The sequence below is a fragment of the Catharus ustulatus genome, chromosome Z, assembly GCF_009819885.2.
Source record: "Catharus ustulatus isolate bCatUst1 chromosome Z, bCatUst1.pri.v2, whole genome shotgun sequence".
NCBI lineage: Eukaryota > Metazoa > Chordata > Aves > Passeriformes > Turdidae > Catharus > Catharus ustulatus.
In genome coordinates, this window is record NC_046262.2 from 3,462,061 (window position 1) to 3,479,411 (window position 17,351).

Genomic DNA, 17,351 nt, shown 5'->3' on the forward strand with positions numbered 1-17,351 from the left:
CTCCAAAGCCAAGTATTTAGCAAGTCTTGAGGAGAGGTAGACATGGATCACAGCATCATTCCAGAATACACTGGGTATGGAAACACAGAGGGAAGTGTCCAAATCTTAGAAATCAAATCAGTAGGACATTCAGGATATGTGGATTCATAGGGAGGGAAGATGTGCCCGTAACGCCTTGCAGCTTGACCTCTGGTTTGAGTATCATCATTTTCTCCCTTCCATCTTAAAACTGGCTTCTCCATCTGCTGAAATGCCAGGACAGAAAGAGAGTGATTCATTGTGTACATATATATCTCAGTTTTAAAGGTTAAGGTTAACAAAAATTTCAAAGTAACTTAAAACCTCAGGCTTCCGATCTTTAACCCATCTCTAATTTTGAGGTATTTGAGTGAGTGCTGGGTTACCCCATGCTTGCCTACCACACATTCTTCTGAAAAGATTTCCCAAGGACTGTTGCAAGTTATACCATACTACATTAGAGGAAACTTTGCTCTCATTGCTACCATCCTCACAGAGCCCTTGCCTGCCCAGGACTGCACAGAAACCCTTAGGAATCAGGAATTCACTCTTTCAGAGGCACTGAGAAGATGAGTAAGTCACACCACAACAGTATTTAGCCACAATCCCAACTCTTTCCAATATATTGCAGAGCCAAGTCTTGGCCCACTACATTCTCTGGTGCTCACCAGGGCAGGTCAGAGCCTTGTCACCACCCTGTGACCTCACATTTCCATGGAAATTGGCTTCTCTTGCATGGCTTTTCCATACACTGTGCTTGCTTTCAAAGGAGTGCATCAGGCTCAACAGCCCTACACAGGAAAGGTAACTCAGGCTGATCCTCACTATCTGCACAGCTCCCGTATTCCCTGAAAACCCCCTGTGCTGGATGGACAGGTACACAAGCCCCACCAAGTGCCTGTTCACGAGTAAGAATAAACCTGACCCAGGGATGTGTGAGCAGCACCAGGGTCTGTGTTCCCAGAGTATTTCTCAGGCCACCTTTCCTCTTTGGTCACCTGCTCTTCTTCAAAGTTTCTACTTGGTCTTTTCAAGAGACATAAAAGACAACAAAACCCTAAATGAAATAATGTCAGAAGATTTCATACCAAGTCATCCCAAACTTTACTCAAAAACTCATCTTTGCATTTGGACAATCTGTTCTCCAAAGTAAATCCAGTTACAAAACAGCAAAATAGTTCCTACCTCTGCTCTTTTTCAAGAGCTGATAAATAGAAATTAGCTACTTCCTTCACTCATTTCCTCAGCTCTGATAGATAATCTGTATTATTCTCTGACTGCTTTTATTCAATTTAAGAAATTATTTTGTCTTCCCTTATTCTCCCAGCTGTTTATTCCCTTAACTTTGCACTCTCTGCAACCAGGCAAATATGAATTCAGAGTCCAGGTGCCTGTGTCAGAGCTGTGCTTGGTCCTAGCATCCAGCAGACCTCTAAACAGGTCCAAAAATGCAATGAACTTTTGAAGGCACACCAGGTAAAGCCTTCTCATTGGGAGGAGAAAGAAACAATCTCCAAGTATTGCTAACCACACACACTTGCAAACTGATTTCATGTCTGTATCAGAAGGGAAAAGAGTCCCAATATCAAATGTTTGCAAATCACTTTCAGATCTGACAGTCCCCCCAGGCTCAAACACTGAATTGAGGGATTTTTGAAGTCCATCTTTAATCAAGGTGACAATTTCCTAAAAGCGTAAGTCATTTTATTTCCTCAGCAAGAATAATGGAAAAGGAAACTCTTTCCTATCAAGCTGGAAAGAGAGAAGGTAATGAGAACAAAACCTACAATAGCAGCAAAACCAGTCCCAGTAGAAACCACAAGCCCTGCAGCAAAACACTGGGAACCTTCTCCACTGAGTTTCTCCCACAGAGTCTCACCTTCCTCACTTCGGATTAGCTCTAAACTTTGGATTTATGCTGCCCTAATGTTGCCTGGGTTTCCCAGCAATGAGGCTAGACCTTACCATTGATTTCCTCTGGCTACTTACTATTTTATAGGTCACCTATATCAGAAATACATTCCTCCCTGTGAGGGTGGTGGAACTCTGGCACAGGTTGCCCAGAGCAGCTGTGGCTGCCCCATCCCTGTGGGAGTTCAAGGCCAGGCTGGACTTGGAAAAATCTGGGATATTGGAAGGTGTGGAATGAAGTGATGTTTAAATTCCCTTCCAGCACAAATCATCTATGATTCTGTAATTTTTGTGCACAGATTTGCTGCCCCCATCTCATCACCAGAAGCATGCTTAAACACAGCACTTACAAATCTAAACCCCTGCATGCCTACATGCTGTGGTAGGCAAAAATGGTGCTGCATTTTCTGAACATGGCTTGAAGTCTGTCCCTCCATGCTTCAGGAAATGCATTTGGGCAGTTATTAATTCTGCCTTTCAACATCATGGCAGACCCACCGATCACGGATACTCCAGAGATGATGGGTAGTTAAAGGGACACAAGGAAAAACACCTAGGCATATGGTTAAACAAATCAGTCATCAGTTCACTGGGACATCTTTCATTTCCATCACAGCAATCTGTTGGATCCCAGAACTGTTTTTACGTGGTTCATTAGACAATAGCCTTTCTTGCTACTAGTTAGGTCAAGAGTCAAAATTGCTGTGTAATTGCAAGTCTCGGGGCACAAGGCAAGAGTTTTTCAGTCCTGGAGGGTGTTGTCCAAAGGGGAAAGAAAACAGAAGGGAAAGATTATGTGTGAGCAATTGAGCCCTACTGAGAGGGGAAAAAAAAGTCACTGAAACTGGGATTAGGCAAATCTGGTAATGGAAAACAAGAGTCCTGTTGGTAAATTGGCACTTACACCTAAGAGATGTGTGTGGTGAGGAAAAGGAGCTCAAAGGATGGGTCAAAAAAGAGTAGAAGAGGAGATTAAGCAGCATCTGAAGCCAAAAAATTATGGTTGGACCTTTTTGAACATTTAATTCCTTGAGTTAATTAAGCACATGGCAATAGCAGTTGTTAAACAAGAACAGTTCCCAACTTAATCAAAGTACATTATTGAAAAAAATACAGAGCAACTTCAGTACAGAAACCAGTATATATCAAATCAAGCTAAATAGCTCAGTTATGATCATTATTAATAATAAATCATGGCCACTGTTTCTTTTGTTTGCCAACAACCAGCATAGTTTATGGCTCTGCACAAACCTAACACACCATTTTATAGCATTTCAAAAAGTGCGTCCTCCTAAAATGATAATGTGTTAATAATCTATGCTGGGCTTTTTGGCAGGAATCAAAAAGCTCAAACGACTTGAAATAACATCAGCTAAAAATTATTTATTCCCCATCCCTAGTTGCAGAGAAAACAGAGGTTTTCTTGGCTCAGTTACTTCTCAATAGACTTCTGGTTTCAATTAAAACTTTGAGTCTGAGAAGTTTAAAAAAAAAAAAAGTTGAAGCCAATAAGAGATGGAAGAGAAGTCTCCATTCACTGAGTGTTTCTGTTTTTGTTTTTTTCCCCTATTTTTACATAACCCTTCTGAGCTAAGAGCACAGATTAAAGTACAAGTCCATTGTGTGGATGGGGGTTTTTTTCCTCCTTTCAGCTAAAAACAAACAGATGAAAAAAAGTTTCTCCTTAGAGTGGAAGGGGTTTATGATGAGGGGCGTTATCTCAGCAAAGGCTGAGGAAGTGCAGAAAGCAGAGCATGAAACACACACTTGCACATTTTCTCATGAGCATGTCCAGTTCCTGGAAGTGTTCAAGACCAGGCTTGGAGCAACCTGGTCTGGAGGAAGGTGTCCCTGCCTTGAGGGAAAATGGGGCTGGAATGAGATGAGCTTTGACATCCCTTCCAACCAAAACATTCTGTGATCCTGTGATTCCCTGACAGGAATATATTTTTGCTGTCCACAATAAAGAGTCCACTTGTTTCCTCAGGTTCATGCTGTCACTACCTGTCTCTAGACACCTGATAATAACATTTCTGTAGCCTGCACTGAGTCCTGCATGCAAAAGCTTTCTAATCACTAATCGTGTGGGCCCGTAATATTCCACACTGGGCTGGATTTGCCAGCAACCCTTTCCTCCTGGAGCAATTCCATCCTTACCAGGAGGCTCGGATGCTCTCCCTGACAGCAGAGCACCGACCGGCTCTGCGCTCTCCTCTCCCCGCTCCTCTGCATCCTTTACCGTGTGACACACGGATGTGGAAGGACACACGGATGGTCCCCCCCACCCCAGAGCGGGCCGGTGGTTAATGAAACACCTCTGTGCAGCGAAGGAACAGCCTTCCAGACTCTGCCCTCCTCCCTCCATCCTCCCACTCCTCGCAGAGCCCGGCTGGGTTAGCCCGGCTAGCGGCAGCCGCGGGGACACCGCCACCCCACGGTACCGGAATGGGTGGGTACTCCCCTCGCATCTCCCCTCGCATCCCCCAGGCACCAAGCCCCTCTCAGCACCCCTCCCGAGCTCAGGGGAACCTTCCCACCGGGGGTGTCCGGGTCGGGTGTGCCCTGTCGCCCCCTCGCCTCCCCGGGTTGGGATCCCAAGTGCCCTTTGAGCATCAGGCGTCAGGCCCGGGATTATCGGGGCCGTTTATTTGAAGCGGAAACGAATCGGAAATCCTTCTCTCAACTGCCTTTTGGAGACATAAATACAGCAGCAGGCAGGGGCAGCGCGGGGAGCGCCGTGCCCGGTGGGGCGGTGGGGTTCGGGATGCGAACACACGGACACGCTCCCGCTGGCACACACACACTCGCTCGCACCGACACACGCTCACACCCGGGGCGACAGGGGGTGCGGGGGGAGCCCGGCGAGGAAGGGGTGTGAGTGTGAGTGCGAGTGTGAGCGCGAGTGTGAGTGCCCGGCGCTGGGCAGGAGCCTTGCGCCAGGGCTGGGGTTGACAATAGCCGCCCTCGGCTGCGGGCTGTGTGTTACCCCCTGTTCCCCAAAGCACCCCCCAGCCCGCCGATATCGGCGGCATTCAGCCTGCCCATAGCTGAACTCCGCTCCCACCCCTGGTGGGGGCACAAGGGGCCGCCAGGGTCCCGGGGGCGGCGATCACCGGCTTATTTAAGAACCATTATCCAGCCACGGAGCGTGGTGGGGGTGGTGGCGAGGGGGGTGTCCCGCTTTGCTAATTACTACACCGCCCCCCCCAACCCCACCACCGTCCTCCCACTCCGTTGTTCCCCGAAATCGCAGCTTTTCGGGGCTGCGTGTCCTTTTCAATGTCACAGCGCGGCGGGGCCACCCCGGGGCAGCGGCGCCCCCCGGTTCACCCGCGGAGCCCCGCGCACACACAGGCTCACACTCACACTCGCACACACACAAATCCCCGTAAGGTTACAGTGCTGCTCTCTAGCTCCACTTAACCTGCAATTTACGAAGCGGGGGGGGTCGTGTGTCCGTCCCCCACCTCCCCAAATTTCCACGGGCACACAGATAGCTGCCACCTACACGTATAAACACATATAGGCTACCAAAGCGGGGGCCAGGAGAGGGGGCATAAGGCGGGGGTGGGAGTGGGGGGGGGATAAATACATTATTCAAACTCCTAAAAAAAATTCCAACCCCTTCCCAGCAGCACGGTTTTACACACACCACCGGTACCCCCCCACCCCACGGCAGCCACACACAGGCACTCACACATGCCCCTAAACAGGCACAAAGCGTGGGGAGGGAAGGGGTCGGAGGGGATGGGGAGGAGGATTCGCATGCAATGCATGGAGGAGAAATATCCCCCCCTCCCAAAAAATAAATAAATCCCTTCTCCGCGCCATTGCAAAGTCACAACAGTGAGGGGGAAAAAAAAATAAAAAGGGACGACGTTAACTTTTGCATGCAGAAGGGAAAAAAAAAAAAAAAAAAAAAAAGGGGGGGTAAGGAAAAGGAGAGAGGCGTACGATCCTCCTGCAATCCCGACCATCAAGGCAGACCTTTCCTCGATGCCTCCGAATTTTTGTTCCTTATTTTTTTTTCCCCCCGCATTTACTAACCCATATCCCCAAAACGGCAGCGGGGGCTTCTTAGTAGCTTCTTCTTCTTTCTTCCTCCTCCTCCTCCTTCTCCTCCTCCTCTTCGGATTTCCCCCCTTCTTGTCTCTTCTCTTTTAGATCCCGGTTTCAATCCCTCGCCACAGCCCCCAAAGGTGCTTTTGCTTGTGTTGCGGCAAACCCATGGCGGTGTTCATCTGTCAGATGGGGATGAGGGGAGCGCCCGGCCGCGCAGCGCACGCAGAGCGCAGAGGGAGGAGGGCGGGGGGAGGAGGAAGGCACCGGGGAGAGCGAGATGGACGGACAGACAGACGGAGAGATAGCTCGAGAGATAAAAGATAGATAGAGAGGGATAAATAGAGCGAGATAGAGCGAGAAAGGGGGGAAAATGGCGTCTTGGAAAGCCGGAATCCCGGAGTAAATCAAATTAACACGCAACACCCAGAGCAGTCCCGGCTAATTTTAGCAGGATCCAAAATAAAATGAAAAGGAAAAAAGGGGGGTGAGTAGGAGGAGGAGGGGGGACAGGGGGGCGGGGGGTGAAAGAAAGGAGGAGGGGGTAAGAAGGGGAAAAAAAAAAAGAGAGAGACCGAAAGAAAAAAAAAAAAAAGCCCCTCAATGCAACTGGATAAAATCCTGGGTTTGAAATCGATGGAGCTGGTCTCCAGCTCTCTCGCTTGTTCTTTTCTTTTCCTTCTTTCAAAAAATTTTTTTGGAAGGGGGGCTCTTTTGCTCTCTGCTTGTTGTTGTTGGTTGGTTGGGAGCCTTTTGCAGGGGGGGGCGAGGTTGCGGGGAAGCGTTTTCGGTTTTGCTTTTCCCAGCGAGGAGTTTCAAAAATATTAAAAAAAAAAAAAAAAGGAGGTGGGGGGGGAGAAGGAAGGAAAAAAAAAAAAGAAAAGAAAAAAAAAAAAAAAAGAAAGAAAGAAAGAAAAAGAGCAAAGCCCCGCCAGGAGAAAAGAGCTGCTTGGCGGCGGCGAGGAAGCTTCCCTTTATCCCTGCTCTCCGGGCTCCGGAGCGGGTGCCGGAGCTCCGGCGGGCTGCGGGGCTGCGCCGCCCGCCCCGCTCCGCTCCGCTCCGCTCCCCCCGCGCCGCCCCGCGCCGGCCGGGGGAGGGCGAAGGGAAGGCGGAGGGAAAACACCCCCTGCTCCTGATGGGGCCGGAGTCCGTGCTCGCACACTCACACGGCACACACACACACCCGCATCCCCTTCCCCGCTGAGAAAGGGTGCGCCTGGGGGCGGCTTTTTGCTCCCCCGCTGGATTTTTTTTTCCTTTCTCTGTTCTTTTATTTCGTCTTTTTGGTCTGGTTTCGCACTCCCCCCGCTTTCCCGCTCCCTCTCTCCCTCCCTGCAAGGGGCGGCGATTTGGTTAAGCAGATCTGGGGGGCTGATGTCTCTCTCTTTCCTCTGTTTCTATCGCTCGCTCCCGGAGTCCTGCAGCACTGGGGGCGGGGGGAGGGGGCGAAGTGTGGGGAATAAATGGTAATGATCAGGCACACACACACACACACACGCTCGCACACACACACTCTCACACGCAGACACGCACTCGGTGTGGCTGCAATGCTCAGCTCTGGGTTAATGTACTCAACAGTGCCACTACCTGACACAACTGCAGCACTGATGGGGGCAGGGGAGAAGAGGCAGAGGAGGTGAGATTCAGGGCAGGGCTATTTATCCCATTTATCCCACTCCAAGCTCAGTCTCTCCCACGCCCTCCCACCCGCCCTGCCGCCAGCCCCCCGCCCCCCATTTGCTTTTCGCTGTGTGAGGCATTTTTGGGGTACAGTGGCTGCTGCTCAGGACACACTGAGAATTCCCTCTCTGGGGCTGGGGGAGATAAGCAAGGACTCTCAACCCCTAATTTAAGGACTAAACCCACATCCCCACACACACACCTTTCAGAATGGGCCAGTAACAGTGCACAAAATGCAGCACAAGCTCAGCTGCAGGCCAGTGGAGCTGTGCAAAATCTGAAGTGTTGGGCTTTTCCTTTCCCACCCTTGCTCTGCCAGCAGTCTGGATGATGCTGCCTTTTGGGCTGCCAGCTGGGCAAACCTTTACTCACACGAGTGAATTGTTGGCTTGCCTGAGTAATCACTCAGAGATGATGAGGAGGAGCCCCCAGAGCAGGGAATGGAGCTGTGGAATGGAGCTGTGGATTTGTGCTTTCGGATGAAGATAACATTCCAGGGGCAGGAGGGGGAATGTAGGGAGCACCCCACTGTGTTCCTCTGCATGTTTGATCCCTTACAAAGATGGTACCCCAGGGTTCCCTGCCCCAGAGTGCTGCAGCAGGCTCAAAGCACACCAAGCCTCTCCCTTTGCTCTGGGACAGATGGTGGCTTCAGGCCGTCATCCTGAGTGGCCTGAATTCGGTGTGCAGCTGGTGCAAGGGCTGACCCTCACCTGCTGTGGAGGTTTATTCATGTGCCATTATCCCTTACACCATGGAATCATGGAGTTGTGTGGCGTGAAAGGGACCTTAAAGAGCTTGTCCTACCCCCTGCCACAGGCAGGGACACCTTCCACTATCCCAGGCTTCTCCAAACTCCCATCCCACCTGGCCTTGGACACTTCCAGGGATGGGGTAGTCACAGCTTCTCTGGGCAACTGTGCCAGGGCCTCTCCACCTTCACAGACAAGATTTTCTTCCTAACATTCAATCTAAACCTGCCCTCCTTCAGCCTGAACCCATTTCCCATTGTCCTGTCACTCCAGGCCCTTGTAAAAGTTCTTCTCCAGCTCTCTTGGAGCACCTTTAGGCCCAGGAAGGGGCTCTAAGGTCTCCCTTAGAAAAGCCTTCTCCTCTCCAAACTGGAAAATTGCAGATCTCTCACCCTACCCCTTTAGGAAAAGGAACAGATCTACAATGCAGGTCCCAGTCTAACACCAAAAGGGTAGAAGAGATTTGTGGGGCCATGAGATGCCAGCAGAGCCCTCACCAGCACTCAGCACTCAGCCCCAGGGTGAGTATGTGCCCTCAGCCCCACTGCGTTCCTGGGAAAAATTCCTGGAAAAAGCCCACACCAAAGCATCGCTTCCCTTTGGGTCTCCCCACATGCCTGACACCTGCAAATCCCAGACACCTGGGCTGAGGGGCAGCAGGCTGTGCCTGTCCTGCCCTCCTGGCCTTTTCCTCACGCTCCTCTCCAACAGGAGAAAACAAATAAATCAATAAAATACACCGGAAGCCTCCCAAACGACACCCAAGAGACCAAGCCCATCTCCATCCCAAACAAACACGCAGCTCACAAACTTTTGAGTCGGAAATGTCACACTGAAAACGTCGGCGTTTCTGATTGAAACCAAGCAGGGATTGTCATTTCCAATCAGCTCCGTGACATGGAAGGGAGGCTTGCGTGTTTGAATTAAATCACCCAACTGGAGTTACATTTTGTCATTTTGTATCTAAACAAAAGAAAAAAGAAACAGTTTCAACATTTCGTGGCAGAAGCGGTGGTGACATTTCCTGTGAAGAACTCTTGTTTTGAAATGAGAACTTTTGGCAGGTGACCTCTGAGTCAAAGAGCTCCAGTGACCATCATCTTCCTCCTTGGAATAAGATGACACATGGTTATGAAATAATTGATTTGATTAAATTAACACAGGAAACCAAAACGATAGAATCAAATTTTAAAAAAAAAAATTGTATTTGCTTTTACTTCCCCTTCGCTAGAAAATATCATTTAGATTATATTCAATAAATTTAGTTTTAAAATGTATTTGCGAGCCTTTTCCCTTTTTATCTTTTATTTATTTTCTTCTGGAAAGTATACATATAGATAAACAAATATATTTAAGAAGCCCCACAAAAAATAATTTCAAGGTGAGTTCAGTTTAGAAAGCAATAATGGTAATGGCTCATTTAGTGCTCACTTTGAAAACATGGCAGAGTTTAAAGAAACAAAAATAAGAGAGACTCAGACCTCGTAAAGGAAGTTTGTGATTCACCCAAAGTTATTTTTAGGCCTGTCATATGTATAACTGAAAGAAAAAAAAAAAAATCACACCTGGTTACTTTTACTTGTAGACATCAAACTCTGTCAGGAGAAATTTCATAAACAGAAAAAGACCCATCCCTTTGAGTGGTCACTGTGTAGGACACGTGTGCGTAAATCACTGTGAATCAGCGCTGACATCAAAGGTTTTCTGACCTGTGGTTTTGTCTTCTAGATCTAGAAAATATTCCCTCTTTTAAACAACCTCCTCCCTCTGTCTCTGCTGTGTGTCAAGGAGTTCAATCTAAGTGGATAATCTTAAAAAGGAAGTTTTCTCCTCTTTGTTCTTTTCACTAAAAAAAAAAAAATTAAAAAATGATGGCATTCATAAAGTTGGTTTGGTTCTGCAGCAAACCTGAGATGAGTTTCTTATTTGTGCCTAACAGTCTACACATAATCTTGACTGCATGAGACAGATGTTTTGTAATGAAGGCCATGAGCCTGTTACTTTTATATGAATAGCATATTGAGTTAAATATCTATATAATTCTCCCTAAGTTCAAGGTATGAATTAAAATTGTGCAGAATTATTGGGTGATCTGTATATATGAAATGTGAATGTGAAAGATATAATAAAAATAATAATTAGGAGAAAAAAAAATATCTTGAGAGGCCCCCAGTGAAACAGTGGTAACTTTATAGGACACAAAAATACAATTAGATCATTAAAATTATATTTTTATTATTAAAACTGCTTGAAACAGATACTTTCCTTGTGGGCTTTGGCTTATCAGATATTTAGCACATTTCTGAGATTTATGTGGAAGATTATCTATCTATCTATCTATCTATCTATCTATCTATCTATCTATCTATCTATCTATCTATCCACCTATCTAGTTATCTTCTTATGACCATTTATCTATTTATTGTACATACACACAACCAAAAATTCAGATACACAGTTTCTAACTCCTTGTATCCCACTGCAATCATATTTCAAGACAAGTGAAAACAGGGGGGAAATGTGAACATATTTCAATCATCCCTTCTTTTTTTTTCCCATCAAAAAATGGTAATTCAATTGTTTGGACAAATTAGAAATAACAGTGATTTTTAAAGTTACCCTTTTATTTTATAAATCTTTCTGACATCTGGTATCAAGTTTCAACATTGTTGTGTGAACAATGACAGGCAAGAATCAAAATTCAGGGCCAAGGGGTTGAAAACCAAGTGCAAAGTGAATTTTGGAAGACATAACTCCCCTCTTTTGGTTGATTGTCCATGGTTTTAGGGCATTTATACCCACAGTACCCCCAAACCATTTCCCTTGCACATTATTTTGATAACTCTGAACTGACGCTCTTGTCTCAGCATCTCCATGATGCTGACAAAGGCTGTGTTGTGTTGGATACTGTCCAAAAACAAGAGGATTTTGTCTCCAATTCCTTAACCATGCCAATTAGGAGAAAACTTTGGTAGCCAACAACCAGGGAGATGACCACATGGTAGGCTCAGGTTCAAACACAGGCTTTCTTATCTTCTTAGGAGGCTGAGTCTAAACATTTCTCTGCACACAGAAGTTGTAATGCTCAGTGATGCAGCATTTGCTGACACACCAGCAGAGCACCAGGCCCTGCCCTTTGCTCAGGCTGCTCAGACATTCGTGTCCTTTTGAAACCCTCTGAATATTTGCTCTTTCAACATCCATCAGTTTGCCACTGCTCTTATTGTGTGTTGATGTTTCTCACTCTTCCCCGAGCAAATGAGTGACTCTGATCTCATAAGTGAATTAAACTCTTTCCCTCGTAAAAAAATCTTCAAAGAAACTAATTACTAATGAGCATCAAAACCTATCCTGGATTCTCATGTGCACTGTTGCCTTATGATGGTGTGGGTTTTGTCTCAGTTTTCACACAGATTACAATTTTGCATCTATATGCACATATAGCCTTCAATATATGTACTTATGTATGTCTACGGTTTATAAACTAGAATAGGAGCAGCAACATGAATAAGAAGCACAAAACATCAGCAGAAGTGTAACATCAGTCAATGAAGCACAGGACAGGCAGGAGGTAATTGAAAGCTATGTAATTTAGGATAGGGAGTGAATAAAAACATTGGATCTATTTGGGAATTTTGGCTATAAAGAATTGCTTAATCTAGTTGGGGAAGTCATAAAATGGAATTGATAACTAGAAGCTGAATTCAGAGAAAATATCACATAGAAATGGAGATGTACAAGCTTTATAGCAATTAATCACTTCAGAAGCTTAATAGGAGGATAGGTAAAAATCACCATCTCATGACATTTTCAGCTTAGAGAGTGGATGGCTTCCGAGAAGATATGTTTTAGCCAAGCAAAAGTAATTGGGTTCAGGACAGGAGCAGACATGAAATGAGTTAAGAACTGCCTAACTGACAGATCTCTGAAAGCAATTGTCAATGCAGAATTATGGCCAAAGAAGAGTGTTACTAGAGTTTCCTCTTATGCTATTCATCAGTGATCTGGAAGTAAATATAAAACTGCTCCTGATGACATTTGTAGATGACATTATGGTCACTGAAATAGCAAAGAATGAGACTCCAGAGTGCCTGATGTAGCAAACACTGTCTGGCTTGGGCAAACAAGTGTGTTTTATTGCACTAAGATGCTTCTTACAAACCCAGAACAAAAACCTGGACAAACCTGGCACTGCCAGCTTTGAATTGGGCCCTCAAATCTGCAAGTGCTGGCCTGAGTCTTGGGTTGAATTTTAGAAGCTGTCTATAGCTCTCACAGCCACATCTTAAGACATATGGTGACAAAACTGGAGAGGGTATAGAAAAGAGCAACAAAAAAAATACTTGGGAGAAATGGAAAAAAGAAATTGGAAGGCAAGGGTTGAAGAATTGTGTTCAGCCATCAGGAATATATTTGATTACAGATGTAAGAGGTTTGTAAGTGAGAAAATTAAATGATAACAAGGGAGTGGACATAGATACCTAAATTCTCGAGGAAGAGTGCTGGGACCATTCTTCTCTTCAACATTTCCTAAATAACAGTTTAATTGGCTCCTATCCACTGTAAATTCAAATAATTTCTGACTCTGTCCACATAATGCATTTGGAAGATCTCATTTAAACATTTGGGGTCTACTTTGGGGCTGAGGGTTACCTCACCTAGGTGTGATTCTGGACTTGATCTGAGATTCCTTTCTGAAAATAAAGTTTAGCTGAACAAAAGAGAGCTGTACTTTAGCCTAAGCCATGCTGAATCCCTGACAGGCTGGAGACAGCCTGGATGGCCTGCATGGTCCTTTCTGATTTGGCAGCCTGGAGATGAATTTGCAGAATTGTGTAAATGTCTCTTGAACTTTGCCTGACAGTGACATTCATACAGTGCACTTATTGTGGGAGCTGCCATGTAGCAGCAAGCAAAATCTCACTACTTCAGGGTGAAAGTAGCCATCCAATGACTGAAGAAACTGCCATAGGGTTAGGTAAAATCATGATTTTTCCTAAGAACTTGTTGAACCCCTGAAACCAGAGGGTTTTGCTTTGGCTCTGAAAACTGGCTCAGATAATTTGCCTCAAGATGGATTTCTTGATATAGAAAGGGACACAGCCTTGCCTTCATGGTTAGATCCCACTGATGATGTGTGGTTTCATTTGCAACCTGTTAAGTCTGATGAGATACCCAAACCTTGTCTTGCAGGCCACCGCTCCAAGAATGACACAGCTGGCTGTTCTTGGGTGAGTCTGCCACTGTATTTTATTAGGCTGTTCTTTTAGGCATGGATAATGTTAATTGAATCAGAAATTATTGATTTATCTTGTCCAAGTATGTTCTCATTCCATGGAGAGACTAACAATTACTTTTTTTTCTCATGAAATATCACAGAATGGCCTTAACTTTATTAAAATGTGTGTACCTCATCCCTCTAAAAATAACCAACAAAGCCCACACCAACAATATTGAAAGAAGAAAATGTCTTCTGTCTTTGTATGATTTTCTTGTGCCAGTCACACAGCAGGAGACACAGACCACATGATCAGCAGTAAGAGGGTGAGCTGAAGTTGGCCTCAAAAATTATTTGGAGGAAAAAAAGAAAGGGCATGTTCCCATGCTATTAGTAATGTGTAAAACCCTTCAGATGGCAATGGATAATATCCCTATGGATATCCACCCATAAATGATATAGATGTGGAGAATAACTTGTTCTCAATACCTATACACCTTTATAAACTAAAATTTAAGTCATCTTAGCCTTCTCTTCCCTCCCAGGGCTTTGCAAAACTTGACACACGGATGCTTTATTTGCTTAAATTATTTATCATTGTTGTGGGACATCTGAAACTTTTGAAGATGGAAACATGAGGAAGGAGGTGGATCTCATTTCAGCGTGGGGCTCCATCTGAACAGCAGTTTGCAAACATTCTTCAGGGTGTTTGGCACCACGTGCCGGGACCAACCCCTGCCAGCCCACGCACAGCAGGAACAAGATCCCACAAGGCCGGAGTGCGATATCTAACGAGAATTACTGCTCGTATCAAGCATCTGTCATCTGTGCTGGATCTCCTCTCAGGGACAGCACTGTTCAGCATCAGGCTGGTCAGTGCACAGGGGGGATGGTTGAGCCCTTTCTGTGGCGAGTTGTAGCACACTGAGTAGAAAGCAGATTATCTTTATCAGTCCCAGGTCTGCAGCAGAGCCTCCGGATACCTAAATTTGCCTTTTCTCCCTTTTTGCTTGTCCATGAGCATTTCCTGACACTCCCAGGGTGACATCCAGCCTTGTCATCGGGTGACACAGAGATGCCCTGATTCAGAGGGAGTGACCTGGCTCTCCATCCCAAGTCAAAACCAGGCGAGGAATTCCAGCTCTGCAAAACCAGATTGATGCCCCGTGTTCTAGGGAAAGTGCAGCACAACTTTTTAGCTCGCATCTTGGTCGTTTATCAATGTTTTCTTATCACAGTTTCTTTACCACGGACGTAAATTTTGAAAACAAAACCAAAAACAAACAAACAAATAATAAAAAGAAAAAAACCACAGAAACAAAACGCCCGAAAAAACCAACAAACAACCCAAACCTACACGTGTGCGTGGGGCTGAGGAGGGTGGGATCTGCCTCACGGCTGCAGTACTGCCTTGCCTGCTTTCCCTGCCCTTTTCCGCTCCAGCCCGTGCAAATTCGCGAAGTTTTGGGTGGTTTTGGTTGAATAGCCATGAAGCATTGCCCTCTGCCGGCAGGTCGCACACCTGGCTGCGAGCAGCTCCTGCAGCGCCCGGGATTGGGAGGGGATTGAAATCTCAAACATTTTATACAAGGGTTTTTGGTTTTTTTTTGTTTTTTGTTTTGTTTTTTTTTTTTTTTTTGGAAAAAAAATAAAAAGGCAAAGCCAAGGGAAAAAAGTAATAATAAAAAAAGCATCAGCACCAAAGGGATTGTGTACGCCTCCTTAGAGTTTAAAAGATAAATACGTTTTTATGGGATGGGTTTTTAAAAAATATTTTATTTTTGTCATGTTTTAAAATATCAACTGACAAAGCATTCCTTGCTGCAGCTGCACAATTGTGCTCATGCAGCAGCGTGTGCTTCAGAGAGAGGCATGATGCAGGAGCAGACTAAAAACATGAATGTCAAAAAGTCACTGCCAATAAAAGAATTGCCAGAGAATGCAGATACCTTTACTGCTAATTTGGCCCTTGCTTGCATGAGCAGTTCACAGCCTCCTAGAAAAACATTTTTCCTCACAATCTGCAGGACTTGAGGGGGTCTCCAGTGATCCTATTTTACCAACAAGGAGGCAAGACATAAAAGAAAGTTATTTACCTTGAGTTGCAATGGGAGCCTTGGGCAGGAGGGCTTCAATTCCTATTTCTCACACCTTTCTAGTCCATATATTAGCTTTCTATGCTCTCAAGTTTACACCAACTATGTCCAGTTTAACCTGTGTAAAGTTTAGGAATCAATCCATACATTAGCTTTCCATGCTCTCAAGTTTACACCAACTATGTCCAGTTTAACCCGTTTGGAGTTTAGGAATCAGGATACGTTTTAAACTTTTTTTTTTTTTACTTTACTGAAACTCTGCATCTTAAATAAATTATATAATATAGAGCAGGAAACTTCTACTGAGAGCAAGCTAAAAATATAAGATTTTTTTCCTTTTTTTTTTTCTCTCTCCATCACAGCTCCCGTTCCCAAATTACACTTGCCTTGCTCAGCCTTAGAAAGTTGACACAGAACAAATTGTCCTATGTAAATTGCAAGTTTCCCTTCTGATTGACAGCAATCCACAAAGATGGATTAATTCCAGAGGAAGTCAAGCAAAGACTGTGTCATAACTATTAACCCAATTACAAAGATGTTCCAGATTGCTGTGGAGTTGCCAGCACATCCTTCATGTGATGCCTCAGACAAATTTGGAGTGCAGGAGCCAGACAGAGCACAGGTGAGGGGGATGCAATGAGCTGTGTGTTGCATGTCTGCAGATTTGCTGCCTTGTCAAGGAGGGACAACCCTTCACTCCCTGCTGGAGACTTTGATCCTGAAGACATGCGGTGGGCAGCCAAGCATGCGACTTGTTACATTCTTTCTGCTTGTTTTGGCTGCTCTGTCCTTAAACCAAAACAAGTCATTAAGGGAGCAAGGACAATTATTCTTCGAGATTTGTGTGAGGGAGAGGGAGTGAGAACAGGGGCTGCTGTGAGATTGGTATTGTCACACAACTGATGTGATGGTGCCACTCCTGACTGCAGAGCCGTGACTGAGTTTATCAAGGTCTCCTTTTGCAAGTGATAATAAACCTAATAGCTGCCCACAACTTAATTTTTTTTCTTGCACCACATATGTTCACTTTTGGTCCTTGGATTATTTTTTTTTTTCTCCAGTCTCCATCTGTTCTTTTGCCTTTGAGGTACTTTAGTTACCATGGAAATGACAACATCATCTGGATGGGTGGAGCTCGGTGCAGAGTAAAGTTGGTTTCCTACATGAAGTGTTTAGCAAGGTATGGGGGTGGCTGACAGAATTACAGAATTTCATGTGATAGCTTTTCATGCTTTTGGTGTGCAGCAGAGAGACACCTGTGTGTGCTCCTGAATCCACAAGGTCTGCTCCAGGAGGGGGAATGTTGCTCATTTTTGATCTGCCAGAAGAAATCCTTCACTTGAGTCCTTCATGACTGATTCCTTCCTACCTTTAGGTGCAAGTTGGATTTAATTTGTCAGGATCCAGCTGCGAGACGGTTTCTGAGTCCTGTGATTGTCAGATATGTCAGGCAAGGAGGAGAGCTCATTCCCTGGAGGTGTGAGTCTCTTGTCAGCATTGCCACAGAAGAGAATAGGAAGAGTTAATTCAGTGGGTGGTTGTTACACAGGTTTTGTTGTTTGGTGATGTGTGTGGCATTGACTCCTTGGCCTCTGTGAGGTGTCTTGTGCCTTCAGC

General features: G+C 45.4%; 1 protein-coding gene across 3 annotated transcripts in view; it reads right to left on the minus strand.

The window, feature by feature from the left end:
• SETBP1 (SET binding protein 1) overlaps positions 1-6,489 on the minus strand; it is a 268,383-nt gene extending 261,894 nt beyond the window's left edge. For 2 of the 3 annotated variants that reach the window (XM_033085651.2, XM_033085649.2), the window contains exon 1: positions 5,977-6,489. The gene's annotated coding sequence lies outside the window, so the exon portion shown is untranslated. The other variant, XM_033085650.2, reaches the window with a different exon arrangement.
• Between the last annotated feature and the right edge of the window lie 10,862 nt (positions 6,490-17,351).